Source organism: Dipteris shenzhenensis, chromosome 7, assembly GCF_047967505.1.
Source record: "Dipteris shenzhenensis isolate YYH24624 ecotype China chromosome 7, Dip_SZ_1.0, whole genome shotgun sequence".
NCBI classification, from domain to species: Eukaryota; Viridiplantae; Streptophyta; class Polypodiopsida; order Gleicheniales; family Dipteridaceae; genus Dipteris; species Dipteris shenzhenensis.
In genome coordinates, this window is record NC_141602.1 from 22,388,044 (window position 1) to 22,412,164 (window position 24,121).

Genomic DNA, 24,121 nt, shown 5'->3' on the forward strand with positions numbered 1-24,121 from the left:
CCTTCTTGCAAGTTTAAACTACAATAGGTCCAGTCTACTATTGGGGGGATGGGTATAACGTAGGAGCTGCCTTTTCATAAGCACATGCACCTATGCTGCTTCAAGGTTATCAATGAAGGGTACGGGGGGCATACAAGTTCCAGGAAACGACCAAGGCTTGGAGTAACCAAGCCAACGGGCCATCTGCTTCCTAGCATCCAGTATGTGACTAGTGAATAGGCTACGTTATTCAAAAAATATATAGCATCGTTTATGCTTCAAGGTAAGGCAACTGGGTGCCGTTCCCCTATCGAAGCTTGGCGCTCGGGTGTAGGAGTCTTCTCCCTCCATCGCAAGCAGTTAACTCAGAGCAAAGGAGGGGGGAGGGAGAGAAAAAAGACAGGGAGCCATGCTATCCACTATCTCCACTTCCATTCACCCTCCTTGTGCTCCCATGAGCTCCTAGGATCCTCGAGCGATGGTTCTAGAGAGGAGGCGACTAAACGTAAAAATATCATTTAAGATCTTTTTTATTGTAAAAATTTGATATGAAGGTATTATTTCTTATGTTCTAAATATCAAAAAGTAATATTAAAAATTTTCATCTATGAGATTCTAGTTAATGGATAAAAAGTGAAATTATAGTGGGATTGTAAATGGCTAAAATCTTACATTGGAATACTGGTATCCATTAATGAAATTTATTATGTACGTGTTAAAGATTTATGAAACTTCTTAAGCATACACTAGTCATATTACATATTGTGAAGAATTTATCAAAACTTTTAAGCATACAACTCATTATTCACATAGAGTTTAAAGTAGTAGCTTATAAGAATCTTATAAAGCCAAACAAAATTATTTGATAATAGATATTATTCATTAATTAATTGAGAAATGAGCCATATATTTTGTAGATCTCAAAATAAAATATACAATTATATTTACATGGATTGTTCCAAGCAACATTCAAGCCTGTGGCTTGTCCCAATGCCTTAATCTCATCATTTACTTTAAAGATACAAGCATCCTTGATGATTGCATCGTTCGAACTCTCCTCAAACTGTAGCATATCCAACTTCTATCAGTACAATATGAACTCTAAAAGAAGAAACCAAAATAATTCTTGTCCCTAATCCAAGTATGTCTTTTGAGTCCTTGTGTAAAATCTTTACTTGTTGCCCCCTTTGAAAAGCATCAACCTACAAAGATACATTCAAGAAAGTAAAGAAATCATTAGTAGACTATTTGTTTAACATATCTTTTTATAACAAATTTAAAAGAGTTACGGTTGTTACAATACTAATTAAGAAAATTTTACTTGGCAAACAGCATGTACCTCATTTGTTTACAATGGCGTCTTCTCTACTTCAATCTTTGATCCATAAAACTTTTGAAAGTAAACTAAATATAATAATTAATAGTGCTTCACGTGAATGCTTTCTACTCTACTAAATGATCTATAAACCTTTTGAAAATAATATATATGATTAACATGTGTGTGTGTGTGTGTGTGTGTGTGTTTAGATTTCATAATCCCATCAATAAAAGAACCATATAGTCAATTCAATCATAGGATAGCTTTAAAATTTATTTAGGATTTATTCAAATATGGAGAAAAAATACTTGAAAAACTAGGTTTATTTCAAATGTATACAAATAGCATCAGGTTAAAAATAAGTACACAAGTGTCAAATCTATCAGATAATCCAAGCTCTACCACATCTAAATAAACCATATGTTAGAATAATATAGCTTGATTTAAGAAGATAGGTAATGGATGTGCTCCTTGGCTTATTATGGCTTTATATGAGCTTTACTTGGGCTTTACTCAGGAACAAAGATACCTATTCAGATTCTAATGTTTTAAAAATCCCAATAAACGTCCACACCCAAGAGTGAAAATGACTTAAGTGGATGAATTTATCAAGGAGGGTAGTCCGTACCTTTAAGATCATGTGTAAAAATTCCATTAAGGGGAGTATTCCGAACTCATGAGGGGGGTACTTGTATCAAAAGAAAATCAAGGGAGTACTCCATACCCTCATGTATAAGAGATTAATTGAAGGGGCTAAACAAATCTATGCAAATGTAATCCAAGGGATGACCCATTTTCAATTAAAGTACACTTAGGGACGATCCATCTTCTTATGTGAAAAATTTGCAAGGGGGATAGTCCACATGCTTGTGAGAAGAAAAGTCCATGTCTTCCTTATTTTAAAATAAATGATTAATAATGGGAGGTATTCCACACCCATGATTGCTAATCAAGGATAATCTAAACATTGATTTAATGAAAAAGGTGGAAAAATAATTGATAGCCCTATTAACGAGAGAAAGGGAACTTGAAAATAGGCCATAACTAAGTCCGAAAAGGAAAAATAAGAGATGCTATTAAACCATGAATAAGAGATTCCAATCTCAGCCAAGAATGAGTCATCTTCTTCCAGATCGAAAAGTTTTAGAGGAGGGCAAAGGACAAAGGAGACAATGAAGTTCATGAAGGATTTGGGAATACATGGAGATAAGGTAAGGAAGACACAAGAACATTGCAAAAGAACGCTAATCAACAACCAAAACTTAAGTGTTAAGAGCTCCAGCAACTAAGAGGGCTATGCAACCAGCTACGGTAGAGGTGATAAGAGTGGCTATCTAATGAGTACCTTATCAATGGTAATCAATAGAGACAATGAAGGGGGATAGACCTAGTTAATGAGAATGTAGTTTCCAATTATCCATCAGGCCTACCTACGAATCAACAAGTCCACTGATCCACCAAAGAAAGACCGATGCTATCATGTGTTACAACTTATAAGAGCCCACATGCAAAAAGTACATCATGCCGAAGCTAATGTCCACAGAATCCATAAGGGTGTGATGGAAGAAATTGAGATTTGTATAAGTATCATGACTGTAACTAGATCACAATGTTAAGCAAGTATGGCCTATAACTCAAAGGAAAACCGATCAACAAGACTAAATCCATGAATCTTTGTAGAAGGGCAACAAACTAGCTCACAAGGGACTTTTGACCAATCTCTACATAGCAAAAAAATAGAAATCTCCATATCATTTACTAGTTAAAAATGAACATAACTAGGAAGAGTGCAAACTAGAGAAAATCGAACATTTCCTAAATAGCCTATCTAATAAAAATTTCCTAGTATCTAAGAAAAATCACTCCTTATTTGGGGAATCAATGACGAATTTCTTATTTGTCTATATAGGACAAATTTCTCCAAAGAGTGATTTTTCTTAGATAGGGAATTTTCTCTAGCTTGCACACTTCCTAGTTACAAACTAGTAATGATATAGAAAATCCTCTTTCTTTCTATATAAAGAGAGAGCAATATTGAATTCTAAAAAATCATTGCTATTTTTCCTAATTACTCTAATTATAAAAACTACTTAGAAGTCAGATACCTTGTAGAATGCAAACACAAATGCGAAGAGAATTATCATGCCCACATGGACACCCGCTACGACCCCCAAAAAAATCATGCTAGAAACTGAGATATTCATGGATGTATTGGGCCACTATTTTTTTTCCTTTCTAGAAACTTTTATAATTACACCATCCAAATCCCCCATTGAGAAGTGATCAAACCATAGAATATCCATGAGATTGGGGTCACTCAATAATAACATAACTTAGAAATCAAATTCCTTGCATAGCTCTCAATAGTATCATAGTTATTTTGCTGGTGTGACTAGTTCCATATTTCTAGTGCAACTTTGAACATATCTTAGAGAATGAATTTCCAACATAGCTCTTGACAATATTGCACCTATCTTACGATGGAGCTAGTTCTATATTTCTAGTGCAACTTTGGAGGGGTAAACTTATTGTTCACAAGATCAAGAAGGTAGTAAAGAGGTTCCAAAGTTTATAGAAGGCTGATAAAACTATGGCAACAAAGGAATGGTTGGACATGATTGCAATGATCATCATGCCATGTAAAGGTGAACTACATGAAAGAATAGAACATAAAGACGAGAAATTAAAATAATTTCAACATGGAGTACACTATCAACCCATATATGAGAGTTTGAATTAAGCTATAAGGGATCTCAACTCTCTCCTGTGAGCAAAATTTCCTAGCATTCTTAATTCAATGCATAAGGATGAACTAAACTAAATTCGAATTAACCACCTCAAACCTCACGAAGACATAAATTTGGAATTTGGTAATCCCACTTAAACCCCAAGGATGAGAATGTGGCAGATTAACAATAAGTAGAATAAAACACTACACCTATCCACCACAAGCATAAGCTAGTAGAGAATACATTCCAACTACCCAATTCGAATTACCCACCTCAAACCTCATGAAGACATAAATTTGGAATTTAATAATCCCACTAAAACCCCAAGGATGAGAATTTGGTGGATTGACAATAGTTAGAATAAAACATACACCTATCCACCACAAGCATAAGCTAGTAGAGAATACATTCCAACTGCCCTTTTTCTATAGAAAATTGTTATTTCAATATCCACGATTGACTTGGCTGGCTAAGCTAAGTTTGCATTCGTTACTCCAAAAAGCAAAGAAGCAGTGTACATTGCACCCATGACATTGCCTAGACCTTGCACTCCAAAACTTGTCATCCCTATGGAGGTTGGTTGGGACAAATGGGGTTGGCTATCTAATCATCCTAATCAAGGCCTAGTTAGCTTGAGGTAGCAGCTCATGAGGAGCTCTAGATTTGCTCCAAAATAGCACGACACTCCTCATTACTTTAGCAAGTGTTGACCATCTATGGACAAGGTCCATCATCCAAATAAGGCCAAGTAGTCCCAAAAGTATCATGAATGTGGACAACTCATCAATATAGAGGCCCAAAAAATGGGGAAACCTTGTTTGAGTCCTATGGTACCATCCTACACTATAGGGGCTAAAGTTGGAAATAGAGATGGAGGAAAATCTTCCTATACACACATGCCAAAGTCCCTCGTAACATTCCTACATTTCTTGATGCATCTCTAAACACCTCAGGGTGATCAGTGTAAAGGGAAGCAAACTCACACAAAAGATTGCACACCACTACTACATCATTGGGATTCTTTGTCGAATCAATATTAAACAAAAAATCCCTCCCGATGCTATAGTTTGTTGACTACAAGGACATAAATTTTCCAAGCTAGGAGGTGGGTGCTTCCTTTTATATGAAAGCATCTTGCCTATACCTTAAACTACAAGATCATGAGGTAGAACTCCAATGTGTCGATGAAGAAAGTTGATGTGAAAAGAAATTGCACACAATCCTGAACTCAAAGTTTTGCATTCATCACCTACTACGTCTAATCCCCATGCCGCAAACCCATAATTCTATCCAACTTATTTTGAATCGGTAGAAGGATCCGCTAGCAATCACTGCAGGAATAGAAAATTGGAAGTGCTAGCAGTGTCAATCAATATCTGATTAGCCTTTTTGACATCTTGACAACGTGCGTTTGGCAGTTGATTTGCAAAAGTAACTCTCATTAGTGACAGATTTTTTCACACTCATTGTAAAAGTCCCAAGTTTGTGCCTTACCCTTCTATGATAAATGGGCCATAAATTGCTGAAGTACAGGAACTCCAGAAGTGAAGATTTGTGACTCAATATTTGAGGGATTGGAAGAATATAGGCTATGATCAATGGATAGGCAGTGGGAAGGGAAAGGCAGGGAGAGGGGTGAAGCAGAGAGCAAGGTAGCAAGTGGCAATGTCAATATGATGGGGTTATGAGCAACAATGAGGGAACAAGGGAGAGCAGTGACTGTCGAGTAGCGAGGTGGGAAGAAGAATGGGTAGCCCATGTGTCATTCTTTGTTTGGTCTTTATCTCTAATTTCATTAGATCAAGCTCTCGGATTTTTTTAACTATACATCTAGAAGCTTCATGAGAATAGTATAAATTTTCTTCCTAGGAAAAATTCTAACATTGGCATGTAGTGAAATGTGATGTTAGAACGTCCCATAAGTAGAGGAAAAGTGATTTGCACGCTTAGGGAACGATCACACATGGCCCATAGTTCATTGTTACAATAGAGGGGAGTACAATCATGCAAGGATGGAGGAGAAAAGGTAGCAAGCAACTCCCATTCGCTAAGCAATCATTGATAGGAGTGCATTAAAACCCTACAAGTTGTAGAAGGCCTTCTTTGCATCATTTTATTGGCTCAAGTGGTCTCCATTAATGAGGGAAGTAGGTTTAGATGAGTAGCCCCTCATCTCAAGGAGAGGCAATACTTTGTTGTGCTGTGGAAACCAATTCCGACCTTTTGGCAAACCAATTCAAGCCAATTACTGAATTTTGGGCCATGTGTGGTCATGCGTTTTTTTCTCCTCAAATCGATGATATTATAGGGAGTTCGCAAAACTATGATGAAAATGTTCCAAAGTACAATATTAAGTAATCGTGAATATCCGAAGCATCATCTTGGCATCATGGGAATGCCCTCTTGAAAACAAAGTTTCGATTATTGGAAAAGTGTTGCATCCCACAATCATAGCAAACAAGAACATACATTTTTCAAAAGAAACAAGAACATACTTGTAAAGGTGACAACCAAGATGTACTATGTTGTGGAGGATTTCTTACACCCTTATTAAAAGGAGAATTGATCTTTTTAATTATAGCTCTGCTCTAGGATTACAACCACTTAAAAAGGCAAATCCAACATATCTATATTTGAGAAGTCCATAATGCAGCCAATACAACCACTTAAAAAGGCGGATCTAGCATATATATATTCGATAAGTCCATAATGTAGCCAAAACAACCACTTCAAAAGGTGGATCTAGCATATATATATTCAATAGGTACATAATGTAGCCAATACAACCAAGGTTTGATAGTCTAGCCAAAGCAAGTACATAGTGCTCAACCAATCAATTCATATGTTGGAGGCTTAGGTTAATGATTAGTTTTTTATGGGGAGCATAACTTAGCGTAATCATATTAATTTGTAAAGGGGGGACAGAGCTAAATAATTGAATTTTGATTACCTTAGGGGCTTTGGGCTATTCAAAACAAACCAAGTCAGGCACGTCAAGCATTCCTTTGGCCCACCAAAAAATCAATCTAAACTAGAAAAGGGGACAGAAATGTTCACATGTACTTTGGACTATTTAAAAAAACACAGCAAGCACTCCTTTGGCCCACCAAAATAAACCTCATCAAACATTCCTTTGGGATATTCAAAGATTTGCCAATTGGAAGTGACAAATACACACCCTTTATTTTCTCCACATAATCTTAGAGGCACTTCCCATGTACCCTTATTTTTTTCCACACAAAGTAAACTTAAAGGCACTTTTGGTGCAAACTTGCAAGACAAACTTTTGCAAATCATGAAAACTAAGGTATTGTGTTAGAGACTATCATAATCATGCTAGAAACAATGTTGCATAATCATGCTCAAAATAATGTTGCTTAATCATGCTGCAAACAATTTTTCTTGTTGAGAAATGCGAGACTAACAGCTAGTGACAGGTGTAGACTATGTGGGAAGAGCACTGAAATGCAATGTAGAGCAGATATGTGAAGCATGTTTTTCTTCTATTTGCACAAACTAGGGAAAAACTAGCTTGTGAAGTAGTTGCCAGTAAAAGGGGTATGAATCAAATGAGGGCATCAAACCCTTATGTGCCTATAGGCAGCCTACATGGGATGCAAAGACTACCAAAGTCCTACTTAGGGAAGTCATGATAGCCTAGTCAACATGGGAAGAACTTCTTATCACTTGGATAAAGCATACTATCAGATTTTGGAATAAACACACCCCTTATGTTAGTTTGATAGGGCTACAGATTCTAACCCCGCCTGTATTTACAAATCTACAAGTACAACCAATTAAATAACCCCTCTTTTTGAATGCATGTGGTACACTAACGCATTGTAGGGTGCACCCCTCTTTTAAAATGCATGTGGTACACTAACGCATTGTAGGGTGCACCCCCCAAGTGCATGGTGAAAAACTAGGAAATATCCATTCTAAGCCATGCAAATGACATTAGATGGTCATGATACTTTGCACAAGCCTTGAAATCACCTATTTTAAGGTTTGTCCAAAGTGTCATGCCCATAAAATACCGGTTGCATGGCTAGAATCACATCAATGCATGTTTTCAATGCTCATGCATGACGCATGGTGAAAAACTAGGAAATGTCCATTCCAATCCATGCAAATGACATTAGAAGGCTATGATACTTTACATAGGTCATTAAAATCACCTAGTTTAAGGCTTGTGCAAAGTATCTTGTCCATCAAACACCATTTTCATGACTAGAAGAACATTGATGCATGTTTTTTAATGCTCATGCATGATGTATGGTGAAAAACTAGGAAATATCCATTCCACGCCATGCAAATGACATCAAATGGACATAATACTTTGCATAGACCTTGAACTTTCCTATTGTAATGCTTGTGCAAAGTATCATTCTTATCAAATGTCATTTGCATGGCTAGAAGTTAACATATGCATGTTTTTCAATGCTCGTGCATGATGCGTGGTGAGAAACTAGGAAATATCTTATCCAAGACATGCAAATAACATCGAATGGCCATGATTCTTTGCGTAGGGATTTAACTCACCTATTTTGAGTCTTATGCAAAGTACCATGCACATATAATACCATATGCATGGCTAGAAGTACAACAATGTATGTTTTCACAAGGTGCAAGGTGCGGTAAAAAAGGAGCTACTGTAAAAAAAGTCAGCACATGCCCTAAAACAAAGCCTCCCAGGCTCCAAGATATTGTAATCCAATACGAGTCACCAATTTTTAAACTTGATCAAGAACTAGAAGTGAGAGAAGTATGAAAATTTTTACGAAATGCAAAAAAAAAAAAACTCTTTTTTCGTCAGTATAGGCGCTAGTATATACATATGTATATACCAACTCTGATAAACTTTCAAAAAGCAAACCCAAATGCTTCTATTTTTTTCGTGCCTCTCTTGTTTCAACTCTTGCCGGCTTTTTTCCTCTTTCTCATGACCTTGCCACCATCTCTGTAACCCTCGCCTGCCATCCCCACTGGCCCACTCCTCTCCACTCCAAGCTTGAAGGAGAAGATTTCTACCTTGGGAGCTAAAGAAGTGGACATTTTTGAGCTTTTTGAGTGGTCTTCAAATTTATTCTTCTAGGGAAGCTTCCAACCCTCCCATCTCCATTAGAAGAATCTTTGGAACTGCAAGTAGGTGTTTATGTGTTTATTATGTCTTTGTGGTTGCATAAAAGGCAAATATGAGATTTTTATAGGGGAGATGCTGCCAAAATTTTTCAATTACTTGCTTGCTTGATATGATTGTATCTTGTTGCTTACTTGCTTGCTTGATTTCATTGCTTTATTGGTATCTTATTGTCTTGTTTGCTTGCTTTCATTTCTCTCATTTGTTTTCATTAATTTATTACTTAACATTGTTGCTCTTTACTCATTGCTTGATTTGTAGCATATTTTTAGCACTCATGCACAATACATGGTAAGAAATGCACATGCCCAACCATGAAAATGATACCCGATCCCCATCGGACTTTGCAAGAATAAGGGTTTTCGTCTTGTTGAAGATATGTAGAGTATCATGCCTATGAGACACACACAATATGCTAGAAGAATACCGATGAATATTTTTAACACTCATGCATGATGCATGTAAAGAATTCTAGAAATCTGCATGCCTAGCCATGCAAATGATATCTGATCAACACAAAAATTTACAAGGATAGGGGTATTACTATTATTAAGACTTGTATAAAGTATCATATCCATCAAGCTCAAACACATATGCTAGAAGCACATCGATGCATGGTTTTAACACGCATCCATGATGCATGGTAAGAATTTTCAAAATAAGCATGGCCGGCCATGAAAATAATACTTGATCCACATCAAACTTTTGCAAGAACAAGTCCATTAATTTCATTACGGCCTATGCAAAGTATGATACCCATCGGGCACACGCACATATGCTAGAAGCACACCGATGCATATTTAAACACTCATGCACGATGTATGGTAAGAATTGTGGAAATATAGATGTCCCACCATGCTAATGATATCTATCCACATTCAAATTTCCAAGCAAAATTTTCCTACTCTCATTAAGTACTATAACCAATGTAATAATTATCGAACACACACACATATGCTAGAAGCGCACCAATGCATAATTTTAATAGTCATGGACAATTCATGATCCACATCATAATTTCCAAACACAAGGATATTAATTTCATTAAGGCATACACAATGTATCGTCCCCCCCAGACACACTCACACATGTTAGAAGAACACCAAAACATATTTTTAGCACTCATGCATGATGCATGGTAAGAATTCTTGGAATACGCATGCCTGGCCATGCAAATGATACTCGATCCACGTAAAGCTTTGTAAGAACAAGAATATTGCCCTCATTAAGTCTTGTGCAAAGTATCCTACCACAATCAAACACACACACATATGGTAGAAGCACACCGATGCATATTTTTAGTACTCATTCATGATGCATGGTAAGAAATGTGGAAATATGCATATCTAACCATTCAAATGACATGTGATCCACATCAAAACTTGCAAGAACAAGGTTCTTACTCTCATTAAGGTCTATTTAAGGTATCATACCCAAATTGTATACACACACATATGGGAGAAGGACACTGATGCTTATTGTTAACACTCAAGCACGGTGGATGGTAACAATTGTTAAAATACGTGTACACGACCATGCAAATGACATCAAATCCAAATCAAACATTGCAAGAACAAGGAAGTTACTCTCATACCCAAATTGTATACACACACATATGGTAGAAGGACACTGATGCTTATTGTTAACACTCAAGCACGGTGGATGGTAACAATTGTTAAAATACATGTACGCAACCATGCAAATGACATCAAATCCAAATCAGACATTGCAAGAACAAGGAAGTTACTCTCATTGAGTCCTTTGCGGTTATTTTACCCCCATCAAACGCATACACAAATGGTAGAAGAACACCAATTCACAAATGTGGAGTTACACATGCCTGACCATGCAAATGATACCCAATCCACATCTAAATTTGCAGAAATAAGAGAAGCACACTAGTGCATATTTTTAGCACTCTTGCATGATGAATAGTAATAAATGTGAAAATACGCCTGCCCGACCGTGCAAATAAAACCCAATCTGCATGAAAATTTCCAACCACAAGGATCTTATTCTCATTCGGCTTGTGTCATGAATCATACCCACTGGACACATACACACATGCTAGAAGCATACCATTGCATATTTTCAATACTTTTGCACGATGCATGGTAAGAAATATGGATGCTCAACCATGCAAATGACATTTGATTCACATCAAACTCTATGAGTAGATGCTATGTTTAAACCATAAATTTTAAGAGGTGATTTGATAGGTGTCTTAGTAATGTTTAGTTAGTAAGTAAGGTTACATTGGATTAGAGTTAGTGACAAATTTTTAATACAAAAATAGTGAGAGTCATATTGATGTTGTGAATGGGTAGTACTGATTTTTTTGCAACAGGCTGATACTTTGCAATACTTGAATAGTCAACCACACTGTGTAATTTTACACCACATATGCATTGTGTGTTGCCATTTCTTGGTAAGAAGTGGCATTAAGAAATGGTTGCCATTTTGTGCTGCCATTTCTTTGTAAGAAATGGTGATGCCTTGATATCTTTACACTTGAGTGGTCTTTGAATCTTGTAGCTGTCAATCCTTACTATAAACCAAAGCTTCTTTGAAAGAAGTGGCAGTTAAGAAATGGCTGCCATTTCCTTAGTAGAAATGGCAGTCATGAAATTGCTGCCATTTCTTCATAAGAAATGGCAATCAAGAACTGGTTGCCATTTTGTGCTGCCAATTATTCCTAAGAAATGGCAGACAATAAAATGTTGCTATTTTTTATTGCCATTTCTTCCCAAGAAATGGCAGTTCAAGAACTATTTGCCAGTTCTAACTATCATTTCTACAAAAAAATGGCACTTTGAGAACATGTTGCCATTTCATACATAAGAAATGGCAAATTTAAAACTTTTCTGCCATTTCCTATTGCCATTTCTACTCAGTTTTTGTGGTAGTGCGAGTTCGTTTACGCACTTAGGACTATCATTTCTTGCAGTAGATCATGATCATTCTCGTTGATCAATACCTTTAGATCATGCAACAGTGTATTCTTGAACCTACTATCCTCTCGATTGATGGTCTTAAGGATCTGAGGCACCTCACTAAATGCAAACACTTACTATCGCTCGAATCAATCCCTACATGAAATAGTATGCCACCCAAGTCAACAAGAAAGGCGGAGTCAATCCCATATGGAATGAGAAGTTTACCTCCATCATTCTTGAGGAGGTCCTGCAGTAACAAACTTGCAAATATCATTGTTGATATCATCAGCCATGGTTGGATGGTGGGGATGGACAACAAATCGGTAGTTAGGGTCCATATTGCCATCTCGGACATTGTGAAATGTAGATCTAAGTATCCAAACCAATTGTAGTTCACAGCCTACCATTCCGAAGGCTTTCATACCATGTCCATGGTGAGCTTCATATATTTTGGATTGAATTAAGAGATGAAAAGATGGGCGTTGCTACCCCTAAGACAGCAAATCCAATCATTATCCATAAAGACGATGAGCCCATATAGTAGCATATCCAGCTTGTCCAGGTATTGGTTGACAATACAATTGTCGAGTATGTGTATGATCATTCACTCTATCTCGTATAAGCTCCTGTCCATGTAAGAAATTGAATGTGTCTTCTCCTACCCTTTGCAGAATAGTGTTTGCAAAGATTTCTTAATCTAATATCAACCTTCCAGAATTTTATAATTTGACAATGGTGGATTAATGTCCTCTCTACAGGAACCATCGACACGTTTGTTGGAGGGACAATAAGGCTAAGGGCACAGACACTTCTCAAAATGATGACACCCCTAGCTAGCCACTAGTATTGGATCGGGCCAATTTCTATTGAGTCCGTGATGCTCCATGGGCTATCATAAGCGCAAGGTCAGAAGCTGTGACTCGCAATCAAGTCTACCTATGCAATATCAAGATTAGAAAACCCCTACAACAAGGTGGGGCTTCAAGTCAAATTTCAAAATACCTCTATAGCTACTAATTTGTTCGAGTTCTCCTCCACAAATAACAATCACGTGTTGACATCATCCGTTGACTCAAACCTCCTCCCTTCCTCAATCATCTTAATCACCTCCTTCATGCTTGGCCTTTGATTCGGCATCATTGACACATACGTCAAAGCAATTTGCATCATTTACATCTCCTGCTCTATATTCGCATATTTGATTAGATCTTATCGAAGACCTCTAATGTTCATTCCTCTCGTACAACAAATTGAACTTACCATGGCAAGTCTATTCCTTCATCAATGGATGTCTCACTAGGAGATCTCCCTATGAGGAGCTTTAGAAGTAGCATGCCAAAGCTATAAGCATCAACCCTTTCCTTTATAGCACTCTATTGGGTTAGTGCTATGCACATATGATCACATGATGGTTAGTGCTATGCACATATGATCACTCTATTGGGTTAGTGCTATGCACATATGATCACATGATGTTGAGCGTGATCTCTCAACACCTTCCAACAAGATCAACATCATGAAGTAGGCCTTCCCTTAAGATCAACATTATGAAGTAGGCCTTCCCTCAAGATGATGATTCTAGGGAATTGAAGAAGGACTGAGCATTACATTCCATCACACCCCTTTAATGGGAATGCCCTTCCTCTGTGTCAAACCAAGAGCTAGTCAGCGTTTCCAAGTTGGAGATAGAGGATGGGATAACTTAGTGAGTAAATTTGGTACTCATTTTGTGTAGATGAGCGATGTAGTTTTCAAAATCCAAGGAAGACTCTATAGAAGCCTTCATGCCTGGCAAAGACATTCAGAGAGTGGCCAAATGATAGTTGCTTTCTTGTTGCACTGGGCTCGATCAACGACACTTTCCAAGGAAATCTTCGAGTAGAAGAGTTTTCCTTTGCCTTGTCTATTTCATTGCCTTCATTTGATCAGGCATCATGCATTTATCCTGATCTTCTTGGTAGAGGTCATGTAGCCCGTCCACAACATCCTTCCCCTTGCAACAACTGATCCAGCTATCTTCTCTAATCATCCAAACACTATAGATGGCCTCGTTGGGGCAAAATATTGACTAGCAAAGTTAATGCATTGCTACAATTTGTTACCTACAATCATCAGATATGCCATCATCCACGCTTCAGAAATGATTACGTAAACCACATAAGTAATGAGTACATAAATAGATTCAATTACCATCAAAAGATTACGCTAGACCTTAAAAGTCGTAGCATAGCTACATGGCTATCTTTCAATTCATAAGCTATTGCCAACCATGGAAGCATCTAAATACTTGTAACTTGTAGTGGTAAGTTAGAGAAAGCAAGCGAGAAATTTTGGAGTGAAAGCATGCTTGTTTTTTGTTAGCTTCGAAAACAAGATTTAGACCATTAGATCTTTGAAGATGAATGTCTAATACTTTGACACATGGCTAAACAAAGGCTCCCTCTAGGCTGCATATCGTAATAACAAGAGAGTACAAGTACTCGTGAATGTCACTTTACAAAAGAAGAAGAAGACATTTTTAACATCAGGCCACAAGGAAGGGCCCTCATAGGGTCATCAAACAAAATTGATGGTTTGGTTTCTATAGGTAGGCTACTGAGCAACAGGGCTGCATAAAGGATTTTGTCCTCACTAGTAGATAAAACATATCAAGATGTTGATTGCAACAATTTATGACATTTAACCTACTGTGAGCCCAAATGTTTGCATTAATGCAATATCTTCATTAGTAGATTCAATTAATGCAATTTTATTTACCACAGACTTATCACTAGTGGTTGTCATCATGAACCAATCCTATGCTTTTGGTCCTTGAACTTCTTCATACAGACCCATCAATATTTGACTGCCCATCCTTTATCTCACCATCTAAAGTCAATTTTCCACTGGTTTGAGGCATCTTGGACCCACAACTAATCAATCAGTTGTACTTCATTTATTTAGTGATAAAGAAACAAACGTGTTAGGAGGTACTCTCTAATGCTTATTCATTTAAGCTTCACCAACTACAAACTCGATTTGCCTTCTGTTTTGAATGCGTTTTCCATATGTGCAGAAAGTCAAAGAGATCTATATGACTGGTCCATCTAAGAAATTGATTTCTTGAGTTTCAATACAAAACAGCTATGGACATTCATGTAATATGTCAGTATCTTATCCATTTATGAGACTTATTCTCGATGCTAATATTCTCGATGCCTCAACCTCGATGTCTAAGGGAAGGGCTCATGGGGGAAGGAAGTGCGCTGCCTCCCCACCCATACTATGTGTGGTTATAATAATTATATTATGTATTATCATATAAATTATTTTAATTACTTGTTCATTTAAAATTGCTTGTTTTCAATCAAAATTCTTACAACATTTTTGTCTTTTGATGCATGTTCTCAAAGCGAGGGAGCAAACAAGTTAATTACAAGATCGAAGGATGACAACACCTGCATTCATATGGTTATAGTCTATGTCACAATATTATATAGACTACAATAAGGATGAATTCCTTAGGCGACAACTCATATGTATTATGTTACTATCCTCATCCAAAATCTAGGGCATGTGAGGTACAAGGTCCATATAAAATATGCATGGATTTCTTGGAAAAATTTTAAATATGCAAGGGAAGCATAATAAAATTAAGATCCTTCATCCCACAAATCATAAGGTATATGCTTTAATAAATATGCAAGATTTTAAAATTCTTTCATACTTTTCATAATATGTAAGACCTAGGGGGAAAATGTACTAAAATATGAAAACCCAACTCCCTTCAAAACCATGTAACTTTTGCATGCATTTGTAAAGGCGTATTTGGAAGCTCTCTTGGTATAGTGACCCAACCATGCTAATATGAGTGAGTCTTATTCATGCGGCATATTTTTTAATGCATCTATACTCAAGATTTTAATACGTTTTCTTACCGAAGGGAATTGGTGCCCTAAGGATAAATCATGAACTCCTTTGAGCATAGTAGTCTTATTCATGTATTTATTATGCTTCAATTCCCAAAGACACAAATCTTTGGACATCACCAATGCAGTAATAAATCACTACCCTTGACACTTACAAGGAGGATCAGGCCCCTATGTCTTGTCGCATGTCCATATATTTACTCATTCTTTCTCTTTATTTTAAATTTTTTGTAAAATGTAGGATTCAATTTCAATTTCGAGTTAATAGGTAGGTGCTATAGAAGGAAAGGATGCCTAAGGCAGGTCTAGTTTTTGGCCTGCCGAAAGGAAGGACTAAGTGAAGGCGATTCACAACAAAGCGAAAATCGCCATTTTCGATTTTCCAAAAATCTCCAATGATGTGACGATCCACTTGCTATTCTTCCCTCTCCACATGCTATTTTTCCCTCTAGAAATCCTCCACATGTTTAGGCCCCCCCCTCTCTCTCTCTCACTCTCTCTCTCTCTCCTCTCTCTCTCGCTTTCAATTCATCATCTCCGCCCTCTTTTGAATCTAGGGCAGGCCTTATGAATGATTTATAATCATGCACCTTGTTTTTCTCCTAGAATTACCGGCATCTTTGGCTTTAAGCAACCTGGTAGCTTAATAACAATAGACTTATGTGGCTTTTGCAAAGAATTTAAGTAACGTATTAATTCACACGGCAGAGTTTTCCGTTGTCCGATCTGCATCGTCAAGAATTCGTCCGCAAGATCGTTGCGCCAGGTACTTTCCTCTTCTTGCACTCGCACAGTTTCAAGCTTTTGCTTTCGATTTTAGATCTGAAACGATTCGGCAGGCTTCCGACTCTTTCCTGGCGAGAAAATTCTTCGTGTTTGTTTGCAAAGCATGGGAAGCTCTCTAGGAGCTTGCAGCTTATATTTATACGGCAGGCATGTTCTGCTGATGAGAGGAGGGAGATTGCCTAGCTCAGATCCATGAATCAAAGGGGATTCGAGGGTTTCACAGCCTTAGGCATCGTTTTTTATCGCTTGGAAAGGCACGCACGCGAGAGTTTCTGATCCAGCGACTCAAGATGCGATTCATTCGAGAGTTTAAATTACCACAGGCATGATCTATTCTCCAGGCTTTAGCTTATCGATCTGTCTCTTCTGTTTCTCTGTCAGGTTTCTTGTTCTCGTACGGATCGCGGCAGATCAGAGATTGTTGGTATCGATCGCATAAAGTGGAGGTCCTTCTTATTGTTTGCAGCAATCGAACCGGGATGTTCTTTGAGAACTGGATCCACTCGTTTGACACCCCGGAGATTGTTGCTTAGTCTGGCGAGATCTGCTTCCGATTTGAAACGCTTCCATGGCGTCATTTGAGCGGACGGTCTGGCTTTTGTCAATCATCGTGGCGCTGGCTTTGCCCTACTCTATTCCTGTCGCGGAGGCAGAAATTCGTGATGTGTCCATTGAAAGCGATGCTCGGGGGACCATCACATTTGAACAGTTCGGCTACACGCGTAGTGGGATGTTAGAGATCCAATTGAACAATGTGAACTGGGCTGCTCCAAAGGGCGTGAGCCTCCCAAGCAATGCCCCAACGTCCATGGGTTTTTTCCTCGCTACGGATGATGACCTGATGCAAGTTAGTATTGAGCAAGAGCAAAACTCGAATGTGTGCGTGCTACAAACTCAGATCATTCAACTCTTGTTCACATTCCAACAATTGGACGCCGCACGCAGCTTTAATCACACATACCAAGCTCATCGAGCAGATCGGTTCGCACTCACGTTTGCTAACTGTCTGCCAGGAGTGAGTGTGTCGATGAAAGTAAAGACTTCGATGTATAACCTGGAGGGTTCTACTAAAGATTATCTTGAAGAGGGGCAGACTCAACTTCCAAAGCTCTACTTTTGTTTTTTCTTGGCCTATGTTACTCTTGAAGGTGTCTGGATCTACCTCTGTAATAAGCAAAAATTAACTGCCCACCGGATTCACATTCTCATGGGGGTACTGGTCTTATTGAAAGCACTTTACATGTTTTCGGAAGCAGAAGATAAGTTCTATACAAAGAAAACAGGGACTCCACATGGTTGGGACGTGGCATTTTATGCTTTCAGTTTTTTGAAGGGCATCATGCTGTTTGCAGTGATAGTGCTGATAGGTACAGGCTGGTCTTTTCTCAAACCGTACCTACATGGGAAGGAAAAGAAGGTTCTTATGATTGTGATCCCTCTACAGGTTCTTGCTAACATTGCCAGTGTTGTGATCGACGAAACAGGCCCCGCTGGGCGAGATTGGCTCACCTGGAAGAAATTATTGATCCTTATAGATGTCATTTGCTGCTGTGCTGTTCTTTTTCCCATCGTGTGGTCCATCAAACACCTTCGTGAGGCTGCCCGTACAGATGGCAAGGCAGCTAGGAATTTGGTGAAGTTGACTCTATTTCGGCAGTATTATATTGTAGTGGTCAGCTACATCTATTTCACACGTATTGTGGTTTACGCACTGCAGACGGTTACTTCATACCATTTTATGTGGGTCAGTGTCTTAGCTGGGGAACTGGCCACGTTAGCCTTCTATGTCTTCACAGGCTACAAGTTTCGTCCTGTTCCTCACAACCCCTATTTTGTTTTGGATGATGAAGAGGAAGAAGCAGCCGCTGAAGAAGCACTTAAAGATGATGACTTTGAATTGTAATTTGAAACCCCAAATTTTGAAGCTGTTGTGTTGGAAGGATAAAACTCAGCAAGATGTGGGCAGTTTGTTTGTCTGTTTGGCCATACTGATGCTGTACTATGCATGCACCCTTAGCTTTGGGCTTTGGTTAGGTGGTGCTGGCAAGCAGAAAGGCAAAATTTGGTCATCTCCCAGTTTCAAGCTATATTTGTTTACTTAGGAAAAATGCATCTATTGCCATATGACAGGAAGATCACTGTCAGCCACTTTGAGACTAGGTATTTTCTTACAGTATAATTTTTCACTCTTGAGAAGATGCAATTACTATCTGAAAGTAGATTTTCTGCCTCCATATCAGAGGAATCATGCTCAGTAATGTCTGATGAACTGTTTTACTTGAAACTCTCTTTTGAGTAAAGCAGACATGAGTTGATGATCCTTAGTCTGTTGCAGTAGCTCATATGTAACGACTTTATCTCATTGAATTTGCAGAAATGCTGGCATGCAACATGTTCAAGTGTAGACTTTAACTTGGGAAATGAGCAATTGGTTAGTTTTATCAGAGCAGTTTCAAATCTGGGCATACAATTGTGTTTCTTGAAGGTAAGTCCAATTGGAGGATGGGTGTAAGAGTATTTAAAATCCATAAACCCTTTCCCATGACATGTAAATGGATTTAAACCCTTTCCCATGACATGTAAATGGATTTAAACCCTTTCCCTGTTACAAGCTGTGTGTGCATGTGGGCATGCGCATGTTCGTGAGGGTGTGTAACATTTAATGAAGCTCTAAATGTTACAAGCCGTGTGTGCATGTGGGCATGCGTATGTGCAGGTGCATGGGTGTAACATTTAATGAAGCTCTAGATGTTTGCTATTATTACAAGAGTAGTCTGGTGTCATCAGTGTTCACAATTATATGCAAAAACACATTTCTACTGATCATGGCCTTACTGGTTGGGAAGAAAGCAGTAAAATTTAATGTAACGATAAAATGTCTGAACTGGGGTATGGATCATAGCCTTACAGGATGGGAAGAAGGTAGCGCCAGAGATCATCATGAGATTGAAACTGCACTATTTGTTGTATTTGCAGAGGTTGAGTTCGGTAATGTTACTGGATTCATTTACGTATATACCATCATGAGCATTATGAAAATTATGCTAAAATATGTCGGTTGAGGGATTCAGATCATGGCCTTACAGGTTGTGATGAAGGTAGTGCCATTATAGGTTGAGTGGTGTAGACCACTACCGTTAGAAGAAAGAAATGAGATTGCTGTATATCATAGACCATCATGGTCAAATTCATGTGTTCATCAGCTTAAATGAAACCAAATCTCACCATTACTGTGTTTTGCAATGCAAGTTTGAAGCCCATTGTTGGGCTTATTAAGCCTGTACGGGATGGCCCTATTAGTGAGTCTGCACATGTATAGGTGCCACCGGGATGTTAACTCCAGGCTTGTAATAGTGTTTCTGCATAGAGCTTGCAGACTCGAGCATCTTTGCTTTGTGGATCAAAGTCCAAGGGGTCCAATGAAAGACTGGGAGTGGACACAGGGCAAAGATTTGAAGGGCCAGATTTGACGACCATAGATTGAAGATTCAAAGAGATACACCGGCTTGGAATTATGTTCGAATGAACATGTGCTTCCATTTCGCACGATCAAGAGCTCTAAGTCGAGTACAAAGAAGTCGGGAGGCTGCATTAAAATCAAGGTCACAGTGTGCTCACAGATTCGCATGCCGCCTCATTGGATAGTTTATTGAACCTCTACCAAGGGAGAAGCAGAGCCCAAGCATAGTTTTCAAATTATCCTAGGCGAAGGACTTGTGTGTCCCACCACGAGCGTCAAGGGCTCCTTTTGTTGTGGAACTAAAATAGCACTTCCCCCTCTGCCCAAGTTAGCTCCATGCCCATTTTGAGTGCCTTTGTTCAAGAAATGGAGCCCTGTTTGGGGTGAGATATTGCAGTGTTGAGAAGGTGTTGTGAAGTAGCACAACGGTTGATAAAATCACTTTCACCACTAAGATTAAGGCATTGTCAAAAAGGTTGATGACTAAAGGAGAGTCGAGTCAGCACCAGGCACTAGTTTGAGTTGGAGAAAACTAAAAAAAAAATTGATGAACCAGTCGAAGTCAAGAACCTTATGAAGCACCAAACTCAAAGCACATAGAGGCGTGTGATACACAAACCTACTTTCGTCACTAAAGTTTGACAAAACAACGGTGGACATTTTCATCGTGAAATCTACCCATAAGATCAAAAGCTGAGGTCATGATTGTAGATTTGTGTTGGGGTCCCAGTTCAGCAAAAGGTTCAAAAGTCTGGATAATTATTCAAAGAGCTAAGGAGCACTATGCATTGGTAGTAAGCGATCAAGGCATCGTGTTGAAGGCGATGCAGAAGCCATATGTGATCAGAATTCATATTCCAAAACAGATGGTTGGGTGTTATTGAAGTTTTTGAGCCTACCCTTTAACTTTATATCAAGGCAGCCTCTCAATTTGAGTTCAGAATTGGTGATACTTCACCCAAAACCCCAATTGAACAAGGAGCTATGGAAGATATATAATCAGTTTGATGATACACGGGAGAGAATTCTTCTCGAACAAATAAAGCAGTTATAGAACCTTGGGTTGTCATTTATGATATCTTCACATAAGCAGGGGTTCCAATCAAGATTCGGGTCTTCTTGTCATTACTCGATCATGTTGTTAGTAGGCACACTCATGAGTGTGAAAAAGACAAGTATGGATACACAAACATTCATCCCTTTCCTCGTGTTTGTCCGAATATATCCTTTGGAAGTTTTGTAGTATGATGTGCTAGGAAGGAAAATAAGTCCTTTCTTTTCTTTCAAACATAAGTCATGAAGACATTTGCTATGCAAGCATGATCAACTTGTTTATTTATGCTCAAAAGGTAATCTCTGAAGATTTGTGGTATCTTTAACTCCAACTTCATTTCCAAATAAAGCCTACACATAAGCATGGGTTCAAATCAAGGTCTATCTCCAAGGGGTCTTGCTATCATTCTCTTATTCTGGTATTAGTAAGCAGAGAGTAGAAAAAGTGAAATTCAAGAGGAATATAAAATCAAACATTGCAAGGGGTTCTCGTTTTCTCTGATTAAATGCTCTTTGACGTCAATATGATTTGTCCTAGAATGATATATTGGACTCTTTGCAAGTAATTGAGTCGAAAAATTATCACAATATATTGTTGTTGGTTTTGTCCATTCTAATGTGATTGTTTTGTCTTTGACATAAACTTTGCTAATTAATAGATGACATAACATATATCTGGCCTTGTGATTGTAATGATCCAATAAGCTATGTATAAGCGTCTTTCATTCAGAGTTGGTTTTTCTTCATAAACCTTGCAATCTTGCATATGCAACTTATTTGTGTTGACTCTATCTACATCCTCCAAAATCATATGTCTAGACACTAATGCCATGAGTCTAAACTATATGATCATCTATATACAACATGGCAATGGTTATGTCTTCCCCTTGAGTTTTGTGGTAGAGTGTATGATTTGCATTGGATTTTGTGTATTCTAGATTAGAATAACAAAGACTTGCAACGGGAGAGAAACATAGCATTAGAGGATACAACGGTAGATTAGTTAGTCTTACGGATTGAGCTTCAATACCTCCAGCAAACCTATAAGGGAAGCCAAGAAACCCTCGTTCTTCTCATTGCTCATCTCACGGTGCTCTTTTTATTCTGCATTTTGCTGCAGAAAGCTTCTCATTTGGATTGGAGAAGACGTTATGTCTTTTGAAGTTTCAAGTCCTTTGCGTGTGAGAAAGAGAGAGGGAGAGAGTGTGTTTATTTCATTGTGTTTTTGTGAGTCCATAAATCTGTTTGACTAAAAGGGAGGGCGTAAGAGATTCTGAGGGTTGAAGTCTTCAAAGAAGTTTGTGTCTGCTCAGCCGCCTCCTCGAGTGTCTTCGTCGTTGCATCAACGACGCCTTATTCAACAACTCCTTCAAGGATCTTTATTCAACAGCTTCTCAAGGATCTGTGTCCAAGCGTCAGCTTCCACAACTGCGACCAGACTCAAGCAAGCAGTCCAGTAGCGGACTGCGCCGTTTCCATCAACGCAAACACAAGGGCTCTCTTGAATCTCACATAATCTCTTGTCTTGTTGCAAGGGCTTAACTAGCTCTCCATGGCCTAAGAAAGACGGCTATGATACCACATCGAAAAGGACAACAGAGAAAACGTGTAGCTAACCAGTTTCAAATTTGAGGAATATGAACGTGTTTCCAAGAGTGGCCAACTTCACAAAACCAGGATGCGTCGTAATAAGACAATGTACATTCTCGCAGCAGCTCAATGTGATTTGAGCTTTGAGCAACTGTGGATCCAACAGAGGAAGGCCTCAGATTGGTCTCCAACACAGAACAGCAAAAGCTTCAAATATGTTTCAACGAATGACATGACTGAGAGAGCATAAATATTTTGAATTGGCCTGTCATGTTATATTTTAAAACTTCCATACCCCCAGTGAGGTTCGAACTCACGACCATTCGCTTAAGAGGCGATTGCACTACCGCTGTGCTATAGAGGCTGTCTACAGCACTTTTTTAAAATGGAGATCTAGGTTTGAATTACCAAGGAAAGAAGAAAATCAACTTAGAAGGTATTGATATTCAAGGAGGTTGAAGTGTCCAGTGTGTTGAAAGCATGGATGAAGCATCTTGGGCAATTTATCCTAGTGCATAGCTTTGTGGCAAGATGGCAACCTGAGCAATTCAAAGAGTGTTTGAGAAATTTCCCCTAGGATGTTGCTATCTCATTGGTTTACTTTGAAGTTTTAAGGACTAAAATGAGATACAATCAATGCATTGACATTCTGACCAAGTCACCATACTTGTCCACATGACATATTGACACATTGGGATCGAGGGGGAGAACATCCTTAGGGGAAGTTTTGGCTCAGAAAGAGCTTCGTAAGGGAATGATGAAGGAATGGGTAGCTTTTCTTAATTTTGGATTAGAATGTGGGATTTTGACTAACTCTTAGAGGTGGGTTAGCACGCATTAAAGATTTTTTGGCAAGCATAGCCATTAAATTTTATTTTTCAATGGCTTCAATCAAAGACTTGGTTGATCCACCGATCCAAGTGTCACATTATCATGAAAAGCTTCTAGCCATACAATGTCTTGGACTAACCCAACGATGCAAGAGTCGCGCCATTTCTTGTCCATACAATGCACTGAAGATCTCGCGACACACAAAGCATGGGTGTTTTGGACCTTCCGATGGTCTCACGATCCAACGGCACTGAATGTAGGTCAGTCTCACAGTCTGAGCAGCCGGTGCATGCAGAGCCATCCATGGCCCTTGGATTGCAAGGAGATCCCATGGTCTCAATGCTACACTCAAGTGCGACCATTAGATCTACACTAGATCTAATGGCCCAAA

At 38.5% G+C, this 24,121-nt stretch overlaps 1 non-coding gene and 1 pseudogene across 2 annotated transcripts; one reads left to right on the forward strand and one right to left on the reverse strand.

Moving 5' to 3' along the window:
* Positions 1–16,536: 16,536 nt before the first annotated feature.
* Positions 16,537–18,982, forward strand: LOC147900105 (protein CANDIDATE G PROTEIN-COUPLED RECEPTOR 7 pseudogene; annotated as a pseudogene). The gene is made up of 2 exons (XR_015541326.1): positions 16,537–16,776; positions 17,178–18,982. The product of XR_015541326.1 is annotated as a protein CANDIDATE G PROTEIN-COUPLED RECEPTOR 7 pseudogene (transcript).
* Positions 18,983–23,191: 4,209 nt separating this feature from the next.
* TRNAK-CUU (transfer RNA lysine (anticodon CUU)) lies at positions 23,192–23,263 on the reverse strand. The gene has a single exon. It is a non-coding gene; the product is annotated as a tRNA-Lys (tRNA).
* Between the last annotated feature and the right edge of the window lie 858 nt (positions 23,264–24,121).